This window comes from Passer domesticus, chromosome 4, assembly GCF_036417665.1.
Source record: "Passer domesticus isolate bPasDom1 chromosome 4, bPasDom1.hap1, whole genome shotgun sequence".
Classification (NCBI taxonomy): domain Eukaryota; kingdom Metazoa; phylum Chordata; class Aves; order Passeriformes; family Passeridae; genus Passer; species Passer domesticus.
In genome coordinates, this window is record NC_087477.1 from 4,483,713 (window position 1) to 4,506,829 (window position 23,117).

General features: G+C 54.6%; 2 long non-coding RNA genes across 2 annotated transcripts; one reads left to right on the plus strand and one right to left on the minus strand.

Annotated features, from left to right (window-relative positions):
* Positions 1-8,690: 8,690 nt before the first annotated feature.
* Positions 8,691-12,534, minus strand: LOC135298444 (uncharacterized). The gene is made up of 3 exons (XR_010360418.1): positions 11,135-12,534; positions 9,954-10,013; positions 8,691-9,801 (listed from the first exon to the last, which is right to left on the minus strand). It is a non-coding gene; the product is annotated as an uncharacterized LOC135298444 (long non-coding RNA).
* A 1,090-nt stretch (positions 12,535-13,624) lies between these two features.
* LOC135298442 (uncharacterized) lies at positions 13,625-17,332 on the plus strand. Its single transcript, XR_010360415.1, has 3 exons — positions 13,625-14,886; positions 16,009-16,068; positions 16,222-17,332. It is a non-coding gene; the product is annotated as an uncharacterized LOC135298442 (long non-coding RNA).
* Positions 17,333-23,117: the final 5,785 nt, after the last annotated feature.

Consider the following 23,117-nt stretch of genomic DNA (forward strand, 5'->3'; position numbering starts at 1 on the left):
AGTGAACTTGTTGCACTGTAACAGCTTAAGGACTGAATTCATCAACAATACTAATGACTTTTTCTGAGCCAAGATCCCACAGTCCATTCCTGAGGAAAGACAATGGATATTTGGTTGCACCAAGAGCATTGGACTATCTGATTTCAGGATTGTGTGAACAGAAGGAAGAGCCTCTGAAACATCCCCACTGGAACTCTGCATTGGTCAAACTCTGGAAAACTTATTGAAAATATCCAGGTAGAATTCACTGGGAGCAATTGAGAGATAATAATAAACAACAGTAACAAAAAAATAGATTCAGAGAAGCACACACAGAGCTACAACCTCCTGGATTCCAGCAGTGTTCAGATGGAAATTCCAAGAGGAGGTAGGGTCAAGATGTGTGCTTGCATTGTGGTCAGCCTTATATTCCCCTTAGTCTTCCTGGGCCCTTCCCCCAGGTGGGACTGGGGCTCATTCGGTCACTCAGGAGCTGGGCTGGGGGGCTCCAGAGGTGGCTGTGGAGCATTGCCTGTGCTGTGCCAGGGACTGGCAGCCACTGCTGGGCTGGGATAGAGGCTCTGGAGGGATTGGGGTTGCAGGGCAGGGCAATGCTGGGGTTCAAGGGCAGGGCAAGGCTGGACCTGCCCCTTCCTTCAGCACACATGAAATGTTTCCAGCCAACAATCTCCTCCAGTCTCTCACAATAGGCAATGTTGGAGGTGAAATCCCAATTCTGGCTGTGGACACCTGGCCAAGAAGGACAGTTCTTTTCCATAGGAAGGAAAGCACAGAGCCCCAGTGTTTGGAAGGCAGGTGAGAGCCTCACTAGGCCAAGGCCAGCTAGACTTGTAAGCAATGGCAGATTTGTCTGGGAGGAGTCTTTGGATTTAGGGAGTTTTGGAGGTGGAAGCCCAGTCTCAGCCATGGGTGCCTGGAGAAGCAGGACAGCTTTTTCCCATAGGAAGGAAAGCATGGAGCCTTCCCCAGTGTTTTGGGGACAGTTGGGAAGTGACCCTTGTGAAACCGCTGTCAGCCAGACTTGTCCTGGCAATATTCCTCCAGGAGCAATCCCAGGATGTAAGGAAATTTGGAGGTGAAATCTCAATTCTGGGCATGGGTGCCTGGAGGAGAAGGACAGTTCTTTTCCATTTGGAAGTAAAGCACAGAGCCCCAGTGTTTCAGCAGCAGATGAGAAGAGACCCTCAAAATGCCAAGGTCTGTTGGACCAGTAAGGCAGTCCATGAGAGGCCAAACCAGCCAGACCTGTTCTGTGTTTCCTTGGTTTTATGGGGCCCTGAAATGCCTCGATGGCACCTTGGTTCAATAGGGTCCCATAGTGTCACAATGGCCCCTTGGTTCCAGAAGGGCCCGCAGTGTCACAATGGTCCCAATGTTTCCATGAGGCCTTGTAGTATCACAATGGTCTCTGTGGTTCCCCAGGCCCCACAATGTCACATGACTTCTCTGTTCCATGAGCCCGGATGTGTCACAATGAACCTTTGAATCCTGGGGGTTTACAGTGTCACAATGGTCTCCTTTGGCTCCACAGTGACACAATGGACCACTGATGATGTGAGTCCCCTCTGTGTCACCCTGGAGCTTTGGTTCCATGTGGCCCAGCAGTGCCACAAAGGCCTCTTGGTTTCACAAGGCCCCACAGTATCACAATGGTCCTCTTGGTTCTGTGGGGACCCCCAGGATCACAATGGTCTCACTGGTTCCATAAGGCCTCACAGTGTCACCATGCTTTGATTATTTCCTGGGCCCTCATAGTGTCACAATGGGACATGGTCTATGAGTCCTACTGGTGTCACAATGGTCTCCTTGGTTCCATGGTGCCACACAGTGTCAAAATGGCCTTTTGGTTCCACGAGGCTGTGAAGTCTCTTAATGGTGCCTCCATGGATCCATGAGGCCTTGCAATGTCGCAATGGACCTTTGGCTCCATGGAGCCTCTCAGTATCACAATGGTCTCTTGGTTTCATGACACCTCAAAGTGTCATAATGTTCTCCACACTTCCATGAGGCCCCGTGGTGTAACAATGGACCTCTGGTTTGATGGGTCCTCTCAGTGTCACCACAATCCCTACATTCCATGGAGCCACACAGTGTCAGTACTGTTCCCTTGGTTCCATGAGGCCCAGAAATGTCACAGTGCTCTCCATGATTCTATGGAGCCACAGTTTCATAATGGTCCCTTGGTGTCACAGGGCCCCACAGTGTCACAATGGTCCCTTGGTGTCACAGGGCCCCACAGTGTCACCATGGTCCCTTGGTTCCATGTGCCCTGTGCTGCTGCATTCCCCCCTCCCCTTCTCAGGCCGCCCTGCCAGCTCAGAAATGCTCCTTGGGCCTCAGCCTTGGCCAACAGCCCCTGGGCTCAGCTCCTCTGCAGCTCAGCACAAACACTGTCTGCTCCAGGCACTGCTGCTGCCCAACCAGCTCCTGGTTTCTGGAGGAGCAGTCCTGGGAACTGGTTTTGTTCCCTCGGTGGCACAACATCCCTGTTCTCACACTGCCAAAGAAAGCTGTTGATGCCAAGTGTGGCCAGGATGAACCATTGCTGTGACTGAAGTCCCTCTCTTGGGGCCCTACAAACAGCGCTGCAAAAGGAGCCCCTTGGAGCTCTCCTGGGCCAGTGACTCCCTCTGAGTGGGGCCTCTCCCAGCCAGGAACTTTCCCGTTTGCTGCACTCGAGGATCCTGAACAACGAGGGAGCTGGGCCGATCCCCCCACTCCTCCAGGCTCAACCCTTCACCCACTGGGGAGATGCCAAAGCATCCACAGGGAGCATTTCCTGCCCTCAGGGGAATTTCTCTCAGGTGCCTTGCACTGACTCTTTGTGTCTGTGTGCACAGAGGAGTGCCTGTGCTGGGGAAATGTGGCAGAAATGCTGCTCTTGGAGGGGTTGAAGTGCCTTGGATAGCTGAGTCAGTCAGGCATGTAGGTGAGGTTAAATCACAAGGTCTAAGTGAAGTTATATGCTGCTAAGAGTTATACTTTTGTTGTTATGTTTACTATAATTAATGAGTTAAATATTGTTAAATGTAATTCCCATGTTAAATTTCAAAGTCATAGGTTATAAAGTAGGTTAAATACTGTTAAGTGCTGTTCTTTTGCTAAATTGTGAAGTTGAAGGTATCAGTTAAGGTTAAGGTGTAAGTCAAGTCCCGTTAAGATTGAGCTGTGTTAAGCTTTTAGGCTGTATTTTTTTATGCTTGTCCTCACTGCCCTTTTGTCATACACACACACACAGGGACAGTTCTGGGTTCATTTCTGGTTTGATTGCCTGGATTTGGTTTGGTTTTGTTGTTGCTTTGTTTCCTTGCTGTGCCTGAAGTGTCCAGTCAAGAGGGACTCTTGCCAAGGAACTTTGTGGTGCTCTTGCTTAATATTAAATCGGGTTTTTGCTGATCCCTTGCTGGAGATTTTTTCAGCATTCTCAAGCCCTCATTTGTAACCGGGTAAAGGAGCCCTGGCCCAGGCTCTGGCCTTGGGGGACACAGGAACACTGTCAGGGGATCCCTGTCTCCCTGTCCCCCTGTCCCCATGGCCCCAGTCCCCTTCCCCGTGTCAGGCTCTGGGGTCGATCTCGTGGAACATCCTCTGGGGGAGGCTGCAGCGCCAGGGGCGGGGGGACCCGGGGGGACAGGGGACCGCGCTGTGCACAAGCAGCGTTGGACTGCTCTGGGGGAACTGTGAGGGGGGCTGGGGCAGAGTGACCTCCCCAGTGACCTCACACAGCCCCTGTGACCTCACACAGCCCCTGTGATGTCACACAGCTCCTTTGTGATGCCACAGCCCTCATTATGATGCCACAGCCCTCATTATGATGCCACAGCCCTCATTATGATGTCACAGTTAATGTTGTGATATTACACAACCTACCCTGGGATGTCACACAGCCATTCTGTGATGTCTCATCCCCTCTGTGATGCCACACAGATACTCTGTGATGGCCAAATCCATTCTAAGATGTCACAGAACCTACTCTATGATGTCATAGGCAACTCAGTGATGACACACTAATGCTCTGTGATGTCACAGCCTGCTCTGTGATGTCACAAAGCCCCTTCGTGATATCACAGGGCCAGTGCTGGGATATCAGTCTGTGATATCATAGAGCTGCACTGTGATGTCACAGACGATTTGGTGATGTCACAGTCTGTACTATGATATCACAGCTGGATCTATGATGTTACTCAGTCACCCAGTGATGTCACAACCCACTCTCTGATGTCACAGAGAAACCTTCCATGATGGCAGAGGCTACTCCATGGCCTCACAGCCTACTCTATGACATTACAGACAGCTCTGTGATGTCACAACCACCTCAGTGATGTCACTAACCCCTCTCTGTGATACCATACTGCCACTCTGTAATGTCACAGCACACACTGTGACCTTACAGCCTGCTCTATGATGTCATACAGCCATACCATGATGTCACAGCCTGCTCTGTGATGTCACACAGTTACCCCTCTATGATGCTCTAGCTGCTCAATGACCTCACACAACAAACTCTGTGATGCCATAGCCCAATCTGTGACCACACACAGCCCACTCTGTGCTGTCACACAGCCCCTTGCTGACATCACAGCTGCTCCTCCTGCCTCTATGACACAGCCACAGAGGTGCTGCTGTGACACAGCCCCCTCTGGGACATCCCCCAGCCCCTGCCAGTGCTGAGCCCCTGTCAGCTCTGGCTGTGCCCTGCTGGTGTCCCTGAGCTGCCCTGGCAGTGCCCCAGCCCTGCTGGGCTGTGCACAGGAGCTGCTCCTGGCCAGAGCTGTCTCTCTGCAGCGCTGCCCTTGCCAGGAGCTGCCTCTGGGCCAGGAGCCCGGCCCAGCTCAGCAGCACAGACACACCACCAGGACTTTAATGACCCTCTCGGAGATTTGGTGCTCGTTTCATCAGACTCAGTCCCTCGCAGTGTGCTCAAAAAGCTTCTCAGCACTCAAAATCAAAGTCCAAACTTCCTTTAACTTTAAATGAGTCCCACTGTGGGACACAACTTACTTGAAAGTGTCCCCAGGTTCCAGTCAGAGCAGAACACTGGAGGCAGTGATGACAGCTGGGGACAAGCAAGGCAAAGGTGTCTCTGGTGCTGAGCAAACCTGGATGTGTTTCAGGAATGCAAAAGACCAAGGCCTCAGCCCCAGCCCCTGGCAAGGCAGATCCTGTCCCTCCCTCCTTGCTCAGGGCTCTTCCCAGGATGGGCACTGGCATGTGGGGATGTGCAATGCCAAGGGCAGCACCATGGGGCAGCCCCTGCCAGGCTGCTGAGCAGGGACAAGGAGGCAATGAGGCCCCAGGGCTGCAAGGGTCACTTGTCCCCTGCTCCTGGCTCAGGCCCAGGGCCAGCAGCCATGGCCAAAGCGCTGCCCAGGTTGGCTCTGTCAGGGCCTTGCAGCTGCTGCCCATCCCTGTGCCCTGTGCAGCCCAGGCTGTCCTACGGTGTCCCTGCCCTGTGTCTGTCCCTGCAGGCTGTCGTCATCCCCTGGCTGTCCCACCTGGCTGGCCCCTTCCTTTGCTGACAGCTCTGCCTCCTGCCTGCCGCTGCCTGCCCACACAAAGCCTTGGGCTGACCCAGACTCCTTCTGGGGGACGTGTTGCACCACAGCCCTGCCCTGGCAGGGAAATTCCTTTCTCCTGGTGTCCAGTCTGGGCCCCCCCATCTGCCCTTGTGTTGCGTTCTGCCAAAAGAAATGGAATAAAAACTCCCTGAGGCCCTGGAGTCTCAGACCTCAGGCAAACACCGATGACCAACAGGGAAAGGAAGGCAACAGAATAGATCTTGTTTAGCAAAACCCAGGATCCTTAATTTTGCCAAGGCCCAAGACAAGAAATTAGGGGGAAGGGTCATGAGTTTAGTGGTGGAGTTTTAGCCTCAGGGTCCAATAGCAGAAGGAGCAGGGGACAGCAAAGGGGTGGATCAAGGAGGACAACCAATGGAAAAATCTGAGGTGGGGGCTTTGCAGTAGAATTTAAAAACCAATGAGGGTAAAGAAGAGGAAGAACATTTTGGCACCATTCCTTATATGACCAGATGGGGTGGAGTGTCTTTTCCCGGGCTTGCAGGGGCACGCCCCACAGTATGGAAGAGTGGAATCTTCTTTAAGTCACACCCCTCACCCGATGGCCTCTGTCTGGGTAGAGTCCCTGCCTCCTGGGGGAGGGTGCTCCTCACCTTTGGTGCCATTATTTCTTTCTCTGGCTGTTTTATACAATGAAGAAGAGCACCAGCCTCTCTGAAACCACCCTTCAATCCCTCTCAGGCTACTCCTGTTCTGTTCTCAGTCTCCATACCACTGAACTTAGAGTCATCAGCCTCTCCCCACTGGTTATGTGATGAGCCGTCCAAATGCCATCTTGGGAGATGTTTGGGTTCTCACCAAGGTCTGTGAAAATTGAAAAAAAGTGGTCAAAGTTATTTTCTCCTAAATCTTACAGTGACAGAACAAGGGTCAATACCATTAGACTGAAGGAGGGCAGAACTACATTTTTTGGAATGAAGAAAATATTTTACAATTATGGAAGGAGGAAATTATGTGAGTGGCACAAAACTTCAACTGGTCTTCCAGAGAAGAGGATGCCTCACCCCAGAAGTTGTCCAAGAGCAGGAGCTTTATGCAACCTGACCCAGTGAAACCCTCTCATCCCCAAGAACAGAATTCCTGTTCTGTGGGTTCTCTGATGTGCTGGGTGCCCTCACAACGCTTCTGGCCAGAATGTCTGCTGAAGGCAGCCAGGCTGCTGCAGGGGCAGTGACCTCACAGCCATCACCATGGCAGCCCTGTCCCCTGGGCCTGGCTCTCCCCTTTCCTCTGCCCCTGCCTTGTCTCTGCTGGCATGAAGAGTTTTGTCATTCATATCTTGTCCCCAAGGTGCTGGGGCCAATGGCTTCCCAGGCAGGCTCCTGGAGCAGAAGTGGCTTTTCAGAGCCCAGGCAGAAATGAGCCCTGAGGCAGCAGCTCTGCAGTGCTGGCCACCAGGCCGGGCTGCCAAGGGAGGCTTCTGGCCATGCCCTGCAAGCAGCTGCTGCTGCCAAGGTGCCTTTGGTGCCTCAGGCTCTGCCTGGCACAGCTCCCAGCATGGCACTCTGCCCTTGTGCCCGAGCCCTTCCCTGTGCTGGGGCTGGCCTGGGGCTTTTCCTGCAGCGGGACCTGCCCTGCTCCTGGCACAGGAAAGGCAGGTCCTGCTGGAGCAGGAGGCTCTGCCTGCAGTGGGCTCCAACCACTCCAGCAAGGCTCTGTTGACTCCAAAACTGCTTCCTAAAGCAGAATATTCTAATAATTGTTATAGAACCTATACTGTGAAGTAAATAACTGTGGTTAAGTTCTTTCTTCTAATCATGATCAGAATCAATCAGAGCCATATTTATAGAAATATATCTGATATTACATCATTAATTGTATGGGACAAATTGCATTAAGGTTCAATTCCACCTGTACAATCTCTACACCTTTGACAAATTCTGGGGCTAGGATTGGATCCAGCTGATCCCAGTCTCCTCTCTTAAAAGGAATTCTGGAAGTCTGGGGGCCCTGCAGGGATTTGAGGATCCATGGTGGCTGTTGGATGTCATTCCTCTATCTCATAACCCAGCAGGATTTTCTGTAATAAAGAAATAAAGCTTTTCCCTGAGGCTCCCACTGTGCCTATGACAGGAACCCCTGGGAGTGTCTGTCACATCCCAGCTCTTTGGCAGCCTGGGGACTCCTGGGATGTCACCGTGGAGCCCCTGTCAGTGCCTGGGACAGATCGGTGCCTTTGCAGCCCAAGGTCCCCTGGGATGTCACCATGGAATGGCTGTGACTGCCTCTGAGCACAGAAGCTCTTTACCATCCCCAGAAACCCCTGGGAGGTCTCCATGGAGCCCCCAGCTCTGCCCGTGACATTCCAGCTCTTCAACAGCCTGGAATGTCCCCATGGAACACTCTGACGGCCTGTGACAAATCTGATCCTTACCAGGCAACCATCCCCAGCCCCCTGTTGCTATGGTCAGTTTCCATAGCAACCATCCCCAGCCCCCTGTTGCTATGGTCAGTTTCCATGGCAACCATCCCCAGCCCCCTGTTGCCATGCTCAGTCCCCTGGCAGCTCCATGCACACCCCAGGCCAGGGGTGGGTGCCATGGACACCAGCTCAGGCCTGCAGCCAGAGCCCATTGCCATGGCAACCATTGGCAGCCCCATCCCCAGGGTCATGGGATCCCAGATCCACAGAATTGGCTGAGCTGGGAGGGACCCATCAGGATCGTGGAGTCCAACTGCTGGCCCTGCACAGGACACCCCAACAATGCCAGCCTGGGCCTGGCAGGGCTGTGCAAATGCTGCTGGAGCTCAGAGAGCCCTGGAGCTGGGAGCCTTCCCTGGGGAGCCTGGGCATTGCCCCAGCAGCCTCTGGGCAAAAACCTTTTCCTGAGATCCAGCCTGAGCCTGCCCCGACTCAGCTGCAGCCGTTCCCTCCAGTCCTGTCCCTGGGCACCAGAGGGAAGAGGTTCCCACAGCCCCAGCCAGGGACCCGCTCCCAAGGCTGTTGCCATGGCCACCAGGGCTGGGACCAGCTGGGATACTCGGTTTCCATGGGCTGGGGTTCAGGAATGGGATTCCCCAATTTCCTGCTCCCTCTAAAACCGCGCTGCTGCTCACTGCCCTCCCACCTCCCATGGAAAGCACAAAAGGCAAAGATCCCAGGCTGGGATAAGAACAATTTACTGGGAACAGCAATGAGATAAGGAACAAATAGGAACAAAAGCAATATTGATAACAGAAGGGATAAGAAAAACTATTTACAGGGAAAAGTACAACATCACCACTGAGTGGCTCTTCCTGGCCACGTATTTCCTCCTGCCTGGAAAGGACACCTTTCTCCTCAGGGAGAGAGAGAGAGTCCCTTTCCTGCCCCTGGCAATGACCTGAGGTGGGAGTGAATCTAATGACACGGCTCTGGCCAGACCCTCTTGTTCTTCAATCCTACATCAGCTCACTAGCAGGGGCAGGAAAAGTGGCAAGTGTCTTCCCACCATGGATCACAGGGAACATGGATCAGCAGGTCTCTTCCCAGTGTGGGTTCTCCAATGGGGGATGAAGCTGGAGCAGCACACGAGGCTCTTCCCACACTCAGGGCACTTGCAGGACTTCCCTTACTGGTGACTCTGTTGATGTTTGGTCAAGTTAGAGCTGTGGGTAAAGCTCTTCCCACACTGGGGACACTCGTAGGGCCTCTCCCCGCTGTGGATGCACCGGTGCCTGGCGATGTTTGAGTTGCAGTTGAAGCCCTTCCTGCAGTCTGGGCAGCGGAAGGGCCTCTCCTCTGTGTGAATCCATTGATGCTGGAGGAGACTGGAGCTGGTCTGAAACCTCTTCTGACACTCGGGACAGTCATAGGGCCTCTCCCCGGTATGGATGCGTTAGTGAGTGATGAGCTCAGAGCTGCACCTGAAGCCTTTCCCACACTCCCCACACTCGTAGGGCCGTTCCCCAGTGTGGGTTCTCTGGTGCACCATCAGCTTGGTGATCCACCAGAAGCTCTTCCCACACTCCAAGCACCTGTGAGGCTTCTCCCCATCAGGAACCTGCTCATGGACCACCAGCTCCAAGCTCTGGCTGAAGCTCTGTCCACCTTCCTGGCACAGGGTGGATCTTTACTCCTCAGAGCAACCTGGGCTGTGTTTGCAGCCCCTCCTCGTGCAGGATCTCCGGGGCTTTTCCTCCCCGTTGGGTTCCTGCGCCGTGGAGCCGCTCAAAACGGCCTCTGCCACGAGGTTCTGCCGCGGGGATTTGTCCTCCCTGCTCTCCATGCTCAGCTCCTGCTCTGGGGGAGGAAGGACAAGGACAGGATGGCATTTGCCTCCGGGCCACAGGCAAGGGCAAGGAGATGCCCCCAGGCTGTCCTGCAGCCAGGGCTGTGCTGGGCTGGGAGATGGAGCAGGAGAGAGGGGAAAGGGGCACTGACTTCCTCCTCACCTGCTTGCATGTTCTGGGGCATTTTCCTCACAGCCTCAATGGGGGTTGGCAATGGAAATCCTGGTTGGAGGAAAACTAAGGATGAGCACGTTGTGTTTGAAGGTCTCTCTGCCCAAGTCCATCTCTACAAGTCACCAGCGACCTAGGCTCCAGAAAAACCTCCCAAACACCAAGATTCAGGGCTGAAAAACCCTCCCCAGGAGTTCCCTGTCCGTGCTCCCTCCCCTCTGGTGTTCAGGGTTCCCCCTGTCCCAGCTGCTGGGGTCACGCTTGCATTGGGGTCCCCCTTCTCCTCGGTGCCCGCCCTCCCCAGCCTGCTGGCAGTCCCAGCAATCCCAAAAGCTGCCCCCTCTTCGCTCTGCCCATTCAGGGGTGCCGGGGCTTTTTGGGCTCCCTTCTGGGCTCCCTTCTCCCCTCATTCTCTGCTCCGGGCTGCAGGGGCTCCAAGGAGTCCCCCCTGCCCCTCTCCAGCCTCTGCAGGCTCCCGCCCATGGCGGCGCTCCCCCCTCTCTGGGCTCCCCACTTTGGGCTCCTGGGGGACACAGGGCTCTGCTCCTCCAGGCTGCCTCTGCCGCCAGCCGCCACCCGCCACCCCCCGATGTCCCCCCGAGGGGCCTTTTCCGCTCAGCCTCGCACTTCTTCATTCTCCTAACATCCCCCCAAAAAAACCAACTGGGAGGAACTGGGAGTCACTGGGAACATGCTGGTGATCACTGCAAAAAACTGTGCTTATACTGGGATCAACTGGGATCACGCTGGAGGTGACTGGGATCATCCTGGCAGTGAGTGCCACTGCACTGAGGCTGACTGGGAGTGCTTGGCAGCAAATGGGATCATACTGGAAAGAACTGGGAGTGTCTGTAACCAAAGGGAGGGTGAAAGAGAGCAACTGGAACCATGTGGAGCACAACTGGTTCATACTGGCAGGGACTGGGAGCACACTGGGCTCATCTCTGGATCATACTGGGAGGGACTGGACCGATACTGGGAGAATCTGAGAGCGACTGGGAACACACCCTGCACATCATCCCCCATACTGGGACTGACTGGGAGCAACTGGGATTATACTGGGACCACACTGGGAGGGCTGGCATGTGACTGGGATCCAACTGGAGCTTACTGGGATCATATTGGGATTGAAAGGGAGCGACTGGGATCACACTTTGGGCTACTGGGAGCACCTGAGAGAAACTGGGATCACGCTGCAAGCAAACTGGAGGAACTGGGCAGGACTGGATGCATGCTGGAGGCAGCTGGGATATTCTGGGCGTGACTGGGGGATCACACTGGGAGAACTGACACCGTCCTGGGGCCCCTGGCAGCGCCTGGAAATGACGGCAGACATGCTGGGACAAGGTGGGAAATGTTGGGGGGTTTGTGGATTTTGGGGGGTTTGGATTTTGGGGGTTTTATTGGCGCTTTGGGGGGGGTGTTCTTCTGGGGGTGTTTGGAGGTTTATTGAAAATTTTGGTTGGTTTTTTTTTTGTATTTTGGGAGGTTTTACTGGGATTTTGTTGGGGGTTTTTGCAATTCTCATAAATTCTGGGGATTTTATTGGGATTTTTAGGAGATTTTGAGGTATTTATTGGAATTTTGGAGGCATTTAGTGGGATGTATTTGGGATTTGGGTTTTTTGGCAATTTGGGGTTTTTTGGGAGTTTTGGTGGGATTTAGAGGAGTTTTGTTGGGATTTTTGGGTGTTGCTCTGATTTCTTTGGGTCTTGGGGGAGATTTTGCAAGATTTTTTAGGGGACATTTTTTGGGGTGGATTTGTGGGGTTTCATTAGGATTTTGGGGGTTATTGGGATTTCAAAAGATTTTGTGGGCTTTTATTGGGATTCTAGGGTGTTCTAATGGGATTTTGCGAGATTTATTTCGGATTTCATGAGTTTTATTGGGACTTTTGGGGCTTTTAAGGAGATTGTGATGCCTCTCAGCCCTTCTGCAAACCCTGGGACAACCCAAAGGCCCCAGACTCCCAAATGCCCCACAAATTCCACTAAAAATCCCACATTCCTCAAGAAATTACAATAAGATCCTCCAAAACCCCAGAGAATCCCACCAAATCCAAGTGAAACCCACCCAAACTCAAAAAAACTCCCCAAAATTTCACTAAACACCCTCAAAAATCAACCCCCAACCCCAATTAAATCCCCCAAAATCCAAAACTCCCGAAAGCCACAAAACTCCCAAAATCCCATAAACCCCGAAACACAATAATTCTCTCTGAATCCCCAATAATACCCCCTCAACTTCCATCAAAACCCTCCAAAGCTCTAAAAACGCCCTCCCAAAATCCCCAAAAACCCTCCCAAAATTGCCCCCAAATGCCAAAAATGCCCCCCAGATCCCCCCAGACTCTCTGGGGCCGTGCTGGGTCAGGGGCACTGGCCGGTGGAACAGGAGCCACCTCAGGGGCCCTCGGAGCTCTGTGGGGAGGGGGCACCATGGGAGACCCCCAAAAACGGGAGGGGGGGGTCTGGGAACCCCCAGGATCCCCAAATCTCCCCCGGGAACCCCAAATCCCCCTGAAAAGCCCCCAAGGTTGGCCCAGGACCACCCTGGAACCCCAAAGTCCCCCCAGCACCCCCAGGACCCCCCTCGAGACCCCTCTCAGGACCCCTCCCCACCCCCAGATCCCCCCACAGTGCCCCAGGACCCCTCCCCAGACCCTCCCTGACCCCTCACGATCCCCCAGCCAAGACCCCTCCCCAGACCCCGCCCCACACCCCGGAACCCTCCCCAAAGCCCCCCCAGCCCCCCGGACCCTCCCACGCCCCCCCGATCCCCTCTCAGCCCCTCCCGGCCCTGTCCCGGCCGCCTCAGCAGCTCCCGGAGCGCTCCGGCCGCTCCCAGCGCCGCCCCCGCTCTCTGCAGCGCCCGGCACCGCCACCGCCGCTGCGGCTCGCCTCTGATTGGCTGCAGCGCCGCGGGGAGGCGGGCGCTGCTGAGGGGAGCCGCGCCCTCATTGGTTGGTTCGGGGCGGGGCGCGCCGCTATTGGCTGGGGAGCCCGTGCACGCGGCGGAGGCGGGAGATTCAGAGGCGAGCGCGGCTGAGGAGGGCGCTGAGGGGAAACTGGGGGGGTTTGGGGCGGTCTGAGGAGAAATTGGGGATTTTGGGGAGATCGACGGGAAATAGGGGGGTGTGCGGTGGGTTTGGGGGGCGTGAGGGGGTCTGAGGGGGCTTTGGTGGGTCTGAGGGGGCTTTGGGGATCTTTGGGGGCAGCTTGAGAGGGTCCGGAGTGTTCTCAGGTGGGTTTAGGGGGATCTGAGGGGAATTGGGAGGGTTTGAGGGGATTTTGGGGGATTGTGAGAGGAGCTGGGGGGATCTGGGGGGTTCTGAGGTGCATCTGGGGGGCTTTAGCGGAGTGTGAGGGGATTTCCCAGGGTTTGGGGGGGATTGAGGGGGATTTGGGGCAGTCTGATGGATTTGAGGGGGGTCTCAGGTGGGTCTGGGGTCAATTTTGTGGAGAACTGGGGGGTCTGAGGGTCCCGGGAAGGTTTTGCGGGTCCAGGGTGATCCTGGGCCAACCTTGGGGGGGTTTGGGGCTCCCGGAGGGGTCCCGGGGGAGATTTGGGGGTCCCGGGGGGTCCCAGGCCCCGCCTGAACCGGGGTCTGGGGGTTTCGGGGCGAGGGGGCACAACAGGGGTTCCACCCCCCCCTCCCGTTTCTGGGGGTCTCCCATGGTGCCCCCTCCCCACAGAGCTCCGAGGGCCCCTGAGGTGGCTCCTGTTCCACCGGCCGGTGCCCCTGACCCAGGACGGCCCCAGAGAGTCTGGGGGGATTTTGGGGGGCATTTTTGGGATTTTGGGGAATTTTGATGAATTTTAGGAGGGTTTTGGGGGATTATCTTGGGGCTTCTTTAGGGCTTTATTGGGTACTTGATGGAAGTTTAAGGGGAATTATAGTGGTTTTGGAGAGAATTATTGGGTTTTGGGGGGTTATGGGATTTTGGGGGTTTTGTGGATTTGGGGAGTTTTGGATTTTGGGGATTTTATTGGGGCTTGGTTTTCAGGGGGTTTAATGAAATTTTGGGGAGTTTTTTTGAGTTTTAGTGGGTTTCCCTGGGATTTTGTGGGATTCTCTGGGCTTTTGGAGGATCTTATTGTAATTTCTTGAGGAATTTGGGATTTTTAGTGGAATTTGTGGGGGATTTGGGGATCTGGGGCCTTTGGGGTTGTCCCAGGGTTTGTGGAAGGGCTGAGAGGCATTAAAATCTCCTTAAAAGCCCCAAAAGTCCCAATAAAACTAATGAAATCCGAAATAAATATCACTAAATCTCATTAGAACACCCTAGAATCCCAATAACAGCCCACAAAATCTTTTGAAATCCCAATAACCCTGAAAATCCCAATTAAACCCTGCAAATCCCCCCAAAAATGTCCCAAAAACCATAAAAATCCCACAAAATCTCCCCCGAAGACCCAAAGAAATCATGACAACACCCAAAAAACCCCACAAAACCCCAAAAAGGCTACCAAAATTCTCAAAAAAACCCCAAATCCCCAATGAATCCCACTAAAAGCCCCCACAATTCCAGTGAAATGCCTCAAAATCTCCTAGAAATCCCAATAAACCCCCAGAATTACTGAGAATCCCAAAAAAAACCCCAACAAAATCTCAGTAAAACCTTCCAAAATAAAAAAAAAAATTCAATAAACCCCCAAACACCCCCAGAAGAACACCCCCCCCAAAGCGCCAATAAAACCCCCAAAATCCAAACCCCCCAAAATCCACAAACCCCCCAACATTTCCCACCTTGTCCCAGCATGTCTGCCGTCATTTCCAGGCGCTGCCAGTGCCCCAGGAAGGTGTCAGTTCTCCCAGTGTGATCCCCCAGTCACGCCCAGAATATCCCAGCTGCCTCCAGCATGCATCCAGTCCTGCCCAGTTCCTCCAGTTTGCTTGCAGCGTGATCCCAGTTTCTCTCAGGTGCTCCCAGTAGCCCAAAGTGTGATCCCAGTCACTCCCTTTCGACCCCACTATGATCCCAGTAAGCTCCAGTTGGATCCCAGTCACATGCCAGCCCTCCCAGTGTGGTCCCAGTATAATCCCAGTTGCTCCCAGTCAGGCCCAGTATGGGGGATGATGTGCAGGGTGTGTTCCCAGTCGCTCTCAGATTCTCCCAGTATTAGTCCAGTCCCTCCCAGTATGATCCAGAGATGAGCCCAGTGTGCTCCCAGTCCCTGCCAGTATGAACCAGTTGTGCTCCACATGGTTCCAGTTGCTCTCTTTCACCCTCCCTTTGGTTACAGACACTCCCAGTTCTTTCCAGTATGATCCCATTTGCTGCCAAGCACTCCCAGTCAGCCTCAGTGCAGTGGCACTCACTGCCAGGATGATCCCAGTCACCTCCAGCGTGATCCCAGTTGATCCCAGTATAAGCACAGTTTTTTCCAGTGATCACCAGCATGTTCCCAGTGACTCCCAGTTCCTCCCAGTTGGGATTTTTTTGGGGGGATGTTTGGAGAATGAAGAAGTGCAAGGCTGAGCGGAAAAGGCCCCTCGGGGGGACATCGGGGGGTGGCGGTGGCGGCTGGCGGCAGAGGCAGCCTGGAGGAGCAGAGCCCTGTGTCCCCCAGGAGCCCAAAGTGGGGAGCCCAGAGAGGGGGGAGCGCCGCCATGGGCGGGAGCCTGCAGAGGCTGGAGAGGGGCAGGGGGGACTCCTTGGAGCCCCTGCAGCCCGGAGCAGAGAATGAGGGGAGAAGGGAGCCCAGAAGGGAGCCCAAAAAGCCCCGGCACCCCTGAATGGGGAGCGAAGAGGGGGCAGCTTTTGGGATTGCTGGGAGTGCCAGCAGGCTGGGGAGGGCGGGCACCGAGGAGAAGGGGGACCCCCAATGCAAGCGTGACCCCAGCAGCTGGGACAGGGGGCAACCCTGAACACCAGAGGGGAGGGAGCACGGACAGGGAACTCCTGGGGAGGGTTTTTCAGCCCTGAATCTTGGTGTTTGGGAGGTTTTTCTGGAGCCTAGGTCGCTGGTGACTTGTAGAGATGGACTTGGGCAGGAAGACCTTCAAACACAACGTGCTCATCCTTAGTTTTCCTCCAACCAGGATTTCCATTGCCAACCCCCATTGAGGCTGTGAGGAAAATGCCCCAGAACATGCAAGCAGGTGAGGAGGAAGTCAGTGCCCCTTTCCCCTCTCTCCTGCTCCATCTCCCAGCCCAGCACAGCCCCCAGCTGCAGGACAGCCTGGGGGCATCTCCTTGCCCTTGCCTGTGGCCCAGAGGCAAATGCCATCCTGTCCTTGTCCTTCCTCCCCCAGAGCAGGAGCTGAGCATGGAGAGCAGGGAGGACAAATCCCCGCGGCAGAACCTCGTGGCAGAGGCCGTTTTGAGCGGCTCCACAGCGCAGGAACCCAACGGGGAGGAAAAGCCCCGGAGATCCTGCACGAGGAGGGGCTGCAAACGCAGCCCAGGTTGCTCTGAGGAGTAAAGATCCACCCTGTGCCAGGAAGGTGGACAGAGCTTCAGCCAGAGCTTGGAGCTGGTGGTCCATGAGCAGGTTCCTGATGGGGAGAAGCCTCACAGGTGCTTGGAGTGTGGGAAGAGCTTCTGGTGGATCACCAACCTGATCGTGCACCAGAGAACCCACACTGGGGAACGGCCCTACGAGTGTGGGGAGTGTGGGAAAGGCTTCAGGTGCAGCTCTGAGCTCATCACTCACTAACGCATCCATACCGGGGAGAGGCCCTATGACTGTCCCGAGTGTCAGAAGAGGTTTCAGACCAGCTCCAGTCTCCTCCAGCATCAATGGATTCACACAGAGGAGAGGCCCTTCCTCTGCCCAGACTGCAGGAAGGGCTTCAAGTGCAACTCAAACATCGCCAGGCACCGGTGCATCCACAGTGGGGAGAGGCCCTACGAGTGTCCCCAGTGTGGGAAGAGCTTTACCCACAGCTCTAACTTGACCAAACACCAACAGAGTCACCAGTAAGGGAAGTCCTGCAAGTGCCCTGAGTGTGGGAAGAGCCTCGTGTGCTGCTCCAGCTTCATCCCCCATTGGAGAACCCACACTGGGAAGAGACCTGCTGATCCATGTTCCCTGTGATCCATGGTGGGAAGACACTTGCCACTTTTCCTGCCCCTGCTAGTGAGCTGATGTAGGATTGAAGAACAAGAGGGTCTGGCCAGAGCCGTGTCATTAGATTCACTCCCACCTCAGGTCATTGCCAGGGGCAGGAAAGGGACTCTCTCTCTCTCCCTGAGGAGAAAGGTGTCCTTTCCAGGCAGGAGGAAATACGTGGCCAGGAAGAGCCACTCAGTGGTGATGTTGTACTTTTCCCTGTAAATAGTTTTTCTTATCCCTTCTGTTATCAATATTGCTTTTGTTCCTATTTGTTCCTTATCTCATTGCTGTTCCCAGTAAATTGTTCTTATCCCAGCCTGGGATCTTTGCCTTTTGTGCTTTCCATGGGAGGTGGGAGGGCAGTGAGCAGCAGCGCGGTTTTAGAGGGAGCAGGAAATTGGGGAATCCCATTCCTGAACCCCAGCCCATGGAAACCGAGTATCCCAGCTGGTCCCAGCCCTGGTGGCCATGGCAACAGCCTTGGGAGCGGGTCCCTGGCTGGGGCTGTGGGAACCTCTTCCCTCTGGTGCCCAGGGACAGGACTGGAGGGAACGGCTGCAGCTGAGTCGGGGCAGGCTCAGGCTGGATCTCAGGAAAAGGTTTTTGCCCAGAGGCTGCTGGGGCAATGCCCAGGCTCCCCAGGGAAGGCTCCCAGCTCCAGGGCTCTCTGAGCTCCAGCAGCATTTGCACAGCCCTGCCAGGCCCAGGCTGGCATTGTTGGGGTGTCCTGTGCAGGGCCAGCAGTTGGACTCCAGGATCCTGATGGGTCCCTCCCAGCTCAGCCAATTCTGTGGATCTGGGATCCCATGACCCTGGGGATGGGGCTGCCAATGGTTGCCATGGCAATGGGCTCTGGCTGCAGGCCTGAGCTGGTGTTCATGGCACCCACCCCTGGCCTGGGGTGTGCATGGAGCTGCCAGGGGACTGAGCATGGCAACAGGGGGCTGGGGATGGTTGCCATGGAAACTGACCATAGCAACAGGGGGCTGGGGATGGTTGCTATGGAAACTGACCATAGCAACAGGGGGCTGGGGATGGTTGCCTGGTAAGGATCAGATTTGTCACAGGCCGTCAGAGTGTTCCATGGGGACATTCCAGGCTGTTGAAGAGCTGGAATGTCACGGGCAGAGCTGGGGGCTCCATGGAGACCTCCCAGGGGTTTCTGGGGATGGTAAAGAGCTTCTGTGCTCAGAGGCAGTCACAGCCATTCCATGGTGACATCCCAGGGGACCTTGGGCTGCAAAGGCACCGATCTGTCCCAGGCACTGACAGGGGCTCCACGGTGACATCGCAGGAGTCCCCAGGCTGCCAAAGAGCCGGGATGTCCCAGACACTCCCAGGGGTTCCTGTCATGGGCACAGTGGGAGCCTCAGGGAAAAGCTTTATTTCTTTATTACAGAAAATCCTGCTGGGTTATGAGATAGAGGAATGACATCCAACAGCCACCATGGATCCTCAAATCCCTGCAGGGCCCCCAGACTTCCAGAATTCCTTTTAAGAGAGGAGACTGGGATCAGCTGGATCCAATCCTAGCCCCAGAATTTGTCAAAGGTGTAGAGATTGTACAGGTGGAATTGAACCTTAATGCAATTTGTCCCATACAATTAATGATGTAATATCAGATATATTTCTATAAATATGGCTCTGATTGATTCTGATCATGATTAGAAGAAAGAACTTAACCACAGTTATTTACTTCACAGTATAGGTTCTATAACAATTATTAGAATATTCTGCTTTAGGAAGCAGTTTTGGAGTCAACAGAGCCTTGCTGGAGTGGTTGGAGCCCACTGCAGGCAGAGCCTCCTGCTCCAGCAGGACCTGCCTTTCCTGTGCCAGGAGCAGGGCAGGTCCCGCTGCAGGAAAAGCCCCAGGCCAGCCCCAGCACAGGGAAGGGCTCGGGCACAAGGGCAGAGTGCCATGCTGGGAGCTGTGCCAGGCAGAGCCTGAGGCACCAAAGGCACCTTGGTAGCAGCAGCTGCTTGCAGGGCATGGCCAGAAGCCTCCCTTGGCAGCCCGGCCTGGTGGCCAGCACTGCAGAGCTGCTGCCTCAGGGCTCATTTCTGCCTGGGCTCTGAAAAGCCACTTCTGCTCCAGGAGCCTGCCTGGGAAGCCATTGGCCCCAGCACCTTGGACACAAGATATGAATGACAAAACTCCTCATGCCAGCAGAGACACGGCAGGGGCAGAGGAAAGGGGAGAGCCAGGCCCAGGGCACAGGGCTGCCATGGTGATGGCTGTGAGGTCACTGCCCCTGCAGCAGCCTGGCTGCCCTCAGCAGACATTCTGGCCAGAAGCGTTGTGAGGGCACCCAGCACAGCAGAGAACCCACACAACAGGAATTCTGGTTTTGGGGATGAGAGGGTTTCATTGGATCAGGTTGCACAAAGCTGCTGATCTTGGAGTAGTGCGGTGATAGGGAATCCACTGCTCTGGAAAAAGTTGCCGTTTTCTGCCACTCTCATAATTGTAAAATATTTCCTCCTTTTAACAAATGTAAATCCACCCTCATTCAGTTGAAAGATATTGAGCCTTGTTCTGTCACTGCAAGATTTGGGAGAAAATAATTTTGACCACTATTCTTCTATCTTCACAGACCTTGGATAGGATGCAAAAATCTCCCAAGGTGGGGTTTGGAGGCCTCATCACATAACCAGCGGGAGGAGGCTGCAGGCTCTGGGCTCAGTGGTGTGGAGACTGCGGACAGAACAGGAGTAGTCCAGGAGGGAGTGAAGGGTGGTTTCAGAGAGGCTGGAGCTTTTCTTCATAGTGGGAATGAGCGTGAAGAAGAAATAATCGTGCTAAGGGCAGCTGGGGAGGCCCAGACTGGACACCAGGAGAAAAGCATTTCCCTGTCAGGGCAGGGCTATGGTGCAACACATCACCCAGAAAAAGCCTGGAGCAGCCCAAGGCTTTGTGTGGGCAGGCAGAGGCAGGCAGGAGGCAGAGCTGTCAGCAAAGGAAGGGGCCAGCCAGGTGGAGCAGCCGGGGGATGACGACAGCCTGCAGGGACAGAGGCACAGGATTGCTCAGCATCAGAAACACCTTTCCCTTGCTTGTCCCCACCTGTCATCACTGCCTCCAGTGTTTTGCTTTATCTGGAGATTGAGGACACTTTCTCAGTCCTGTCCCTCAGAAGGATCGGTTTAAAGTATGAGAAACTTCTGTGTTTCACTCTCTTTTTGACTCCCTGAAAAGTTCTCTGAGCACACTCTGAGGGACTGAGTCTGATGCAAAGAGCACCAAAGTTGCAGAGGGTCATTAAAGTCCTGGTGCTGTGTCTGTGCTGCTGAGCTGGGCCGGGCTCCTGGCCCAGAGGCAGCTCCTGGCAAGGGCAGCGCTGCAGAGAGACAGCTCTGGCCAGGAGCAGCTCCTGTGCACAGCCCAGCAGGGCTGGGGCACTGCCAGGGCAGCTCAGGGACACCAGCAGGGCACAGCCAGAGCTCACAGGGATCAGCAGTGGCAGGGGCTTGGGGATGTCCCAGAGGGGGCTGTGTCACAGCAGCACCTCTGTGGCTGTGTCATAGAGGCAGGAGGAGCAGCTGTGATGTCAGCAAGGGGGTGTGTGACAGCACAGAGTGGGCTGTGTGAGGTCACAGACTGGGCTGTGACATCACAGGATTTGTTGTGTGAGGTCACTGAGCAGCTACAGCACCATAGAGGGGATTGTGTGACATCACAGAGCAGGATGTGACATCATGGCATGGCAGTATGACATCGTAGAGCAGACTGTGAGGTGAAAGTGTGTGCTGTGACATTTCAGAGTGCCAGTATGACATCAGAACAATGGTTTTGTGACATCACTGAGGGGGTTGCGATATCACACAACTGTCTGTGACATCATGGAGTAGAGTATGAGGCCATAGAGCAGATCCTGCCATCATAGAGGTTGGCTATGTGATATCAGAGAGGGGGTTGTGACATCACTGGGTGATGTGTAACATCATAGAGCAGGCTGTGACATCACAGAACAGACTGTGACATCACATGGTGACTTTGTGACATGACAGAGTCTTCTGTGACATCACAGTGCAGCTGCATGACATTCCAGGGTGGCATCCCAGAGTTGGCTCTGTGACACCAAAAGGGTGCTGTATGACATCATAGGGGGCTCGGTGACATCACATGATGCTGTGTGACATCACAGGGTGACTGTGTGACTTCATAGGGGGCTGTGACATCACAGGGGCTGTGTGAGGTCACTGGGGAGGTCACTCTGCCCCAGCCCCCCTCACAGTTCCCCCCAGAGCAGTCCAACGCTGCTCGTTCACAGTGGGGTCCCCTGTCCCCCCGGGTCCCCCCGCCCCCGGCGCCGCAGCCTCCCCCAGAGTATGTTCCACGAGATCGACCCCAGAGCCTGACACGGGGACGGGGGGCCGGGGCCATGGAGGGTGGGACAAGGGGACAGGGACCCCCCGGCAGCATCCCTGTGTCCCCCAGGGCCAGAGCCTGGGCCAGGGCTCCTTCACCCTGTTACAAACGAGGGCTTGAGAGCGCTGAAAAATCCCCAGCAAGTGATCAGCAAAACCAGATTTAATATTAAGGGACAGCACCACAAAGTTCCTTGGCAAGAGTCACTCCTGACTGGACACTTCAGGCACAACAAAGAAACAAAGCAACAACAAAACCAAAACAACCTCCAGACAATCAAAACAGAAATGAACCGAAAACTGTCCCTTTGTGTGTGTGTGTGTGTGTGTGTGTGTGTGTGTGTGTGACACAAGGATAGTGAGGGAAAGGAGAAAAGGAATACAGCCTAAAAGGGTAACAGAGCTCAAACTGAAAAGGACTTGACTTACACCTTAACCTTAACTGATACCTTCAACTTCACAATTTAGCAGAAGAACGGAGCTTAACAGCATTTAACCTAATTTATAACATCTGACTTTGAAATTTAACAGGGGAAAAACATTTAATACTATTTAACTCACCTATTAACTTATATTAAACATAACGACTTAGCAAAAGAACAACTCTTAGCAGCATTTAACTTCACTTTGACCTTGTGACTTAACCTCACCTCACCTCAGGCCTGACTGACTCAGCTATGCAAGGCACTCCAACCCCTCCAAGAGCAGCATTTCTTCCACATTTCCCCAAGCACGGGCACTCCTGTGTGCACACAGACACAAAGAGTCAGTGCAAGGCACCTGTGAGAAATTCCCCTGAGGGCAGGAAATGCTCCCTGTGGATCCTTTGGCATCTCCCCAGCGGGTAAAGGGTTGAGGCTGGAGGAGTGGGGGGATCGGCCCAGGCTCCGTCGTTGTTCAGGATCCTCGAGTGCAGCAAACGGGAGAGTTCCCGGCTGGGAGAGGCCCCACTCAGAGGGAGTCGCTGGCCCAGGAGAGCTCCAAGGGCTCCTTTTGGAGCGCTGTTTGTAGGGCCCCAAGAGAGTGGCTGCAGTCACAGCAATGGTTCATCCTGGCCACACCTGGCATCAACAGCTTTCTTTGGCACTGTGAGAACAGGGATGTTGTGCCACTGAGGGAACACAAACAGTTCCCAGGGCTGCTCCTCCAGCAACCAGGAGCTGGTTGGGCACAGCAGTGGCTGGAGCAGACAGTGTTTGTGCTGAGCTGCAGAGGAGCTGAGCCCAGGGGCTGTTGGCCAAGGCCGAGGCCCAAGGAGCATTTCTGAGATGGCAGGGCGGCCTGAGAAGGGGAGAGGGGAATGCAGCAGCACAGGGCCCATGGAACCAAGGGACCATGGTGGCACTGTGGGGGTCTCATGGAATCATGGAGAGCACTGTGACTTTGCTTGGTCTCATGGAACCAAGGGGACTGTACTGTCACTCTCTGGCTCCATGGAATTAGGAATCATTGTGATACTGTGAGGCCCCATCAAATCAAGGGGCCATGTGACACCACAGGGCCTTCTGGAACTGTGGAGACCAATATGACACTTTGGCGTGTCATGGATCCAAGGGTCCATTGTCATACTGAGAGACTCCATGGAGGCAAAGGTCCATTGTGTCATTGCAAAACCTCATGGAACAATGGAGACACCATTAAGAGACTTCACAGCCTCATGGAACCAGGGGGCCATTGTGACACTCAGGGGACTCATGGGATCATGGAGACCATTGTGACACTA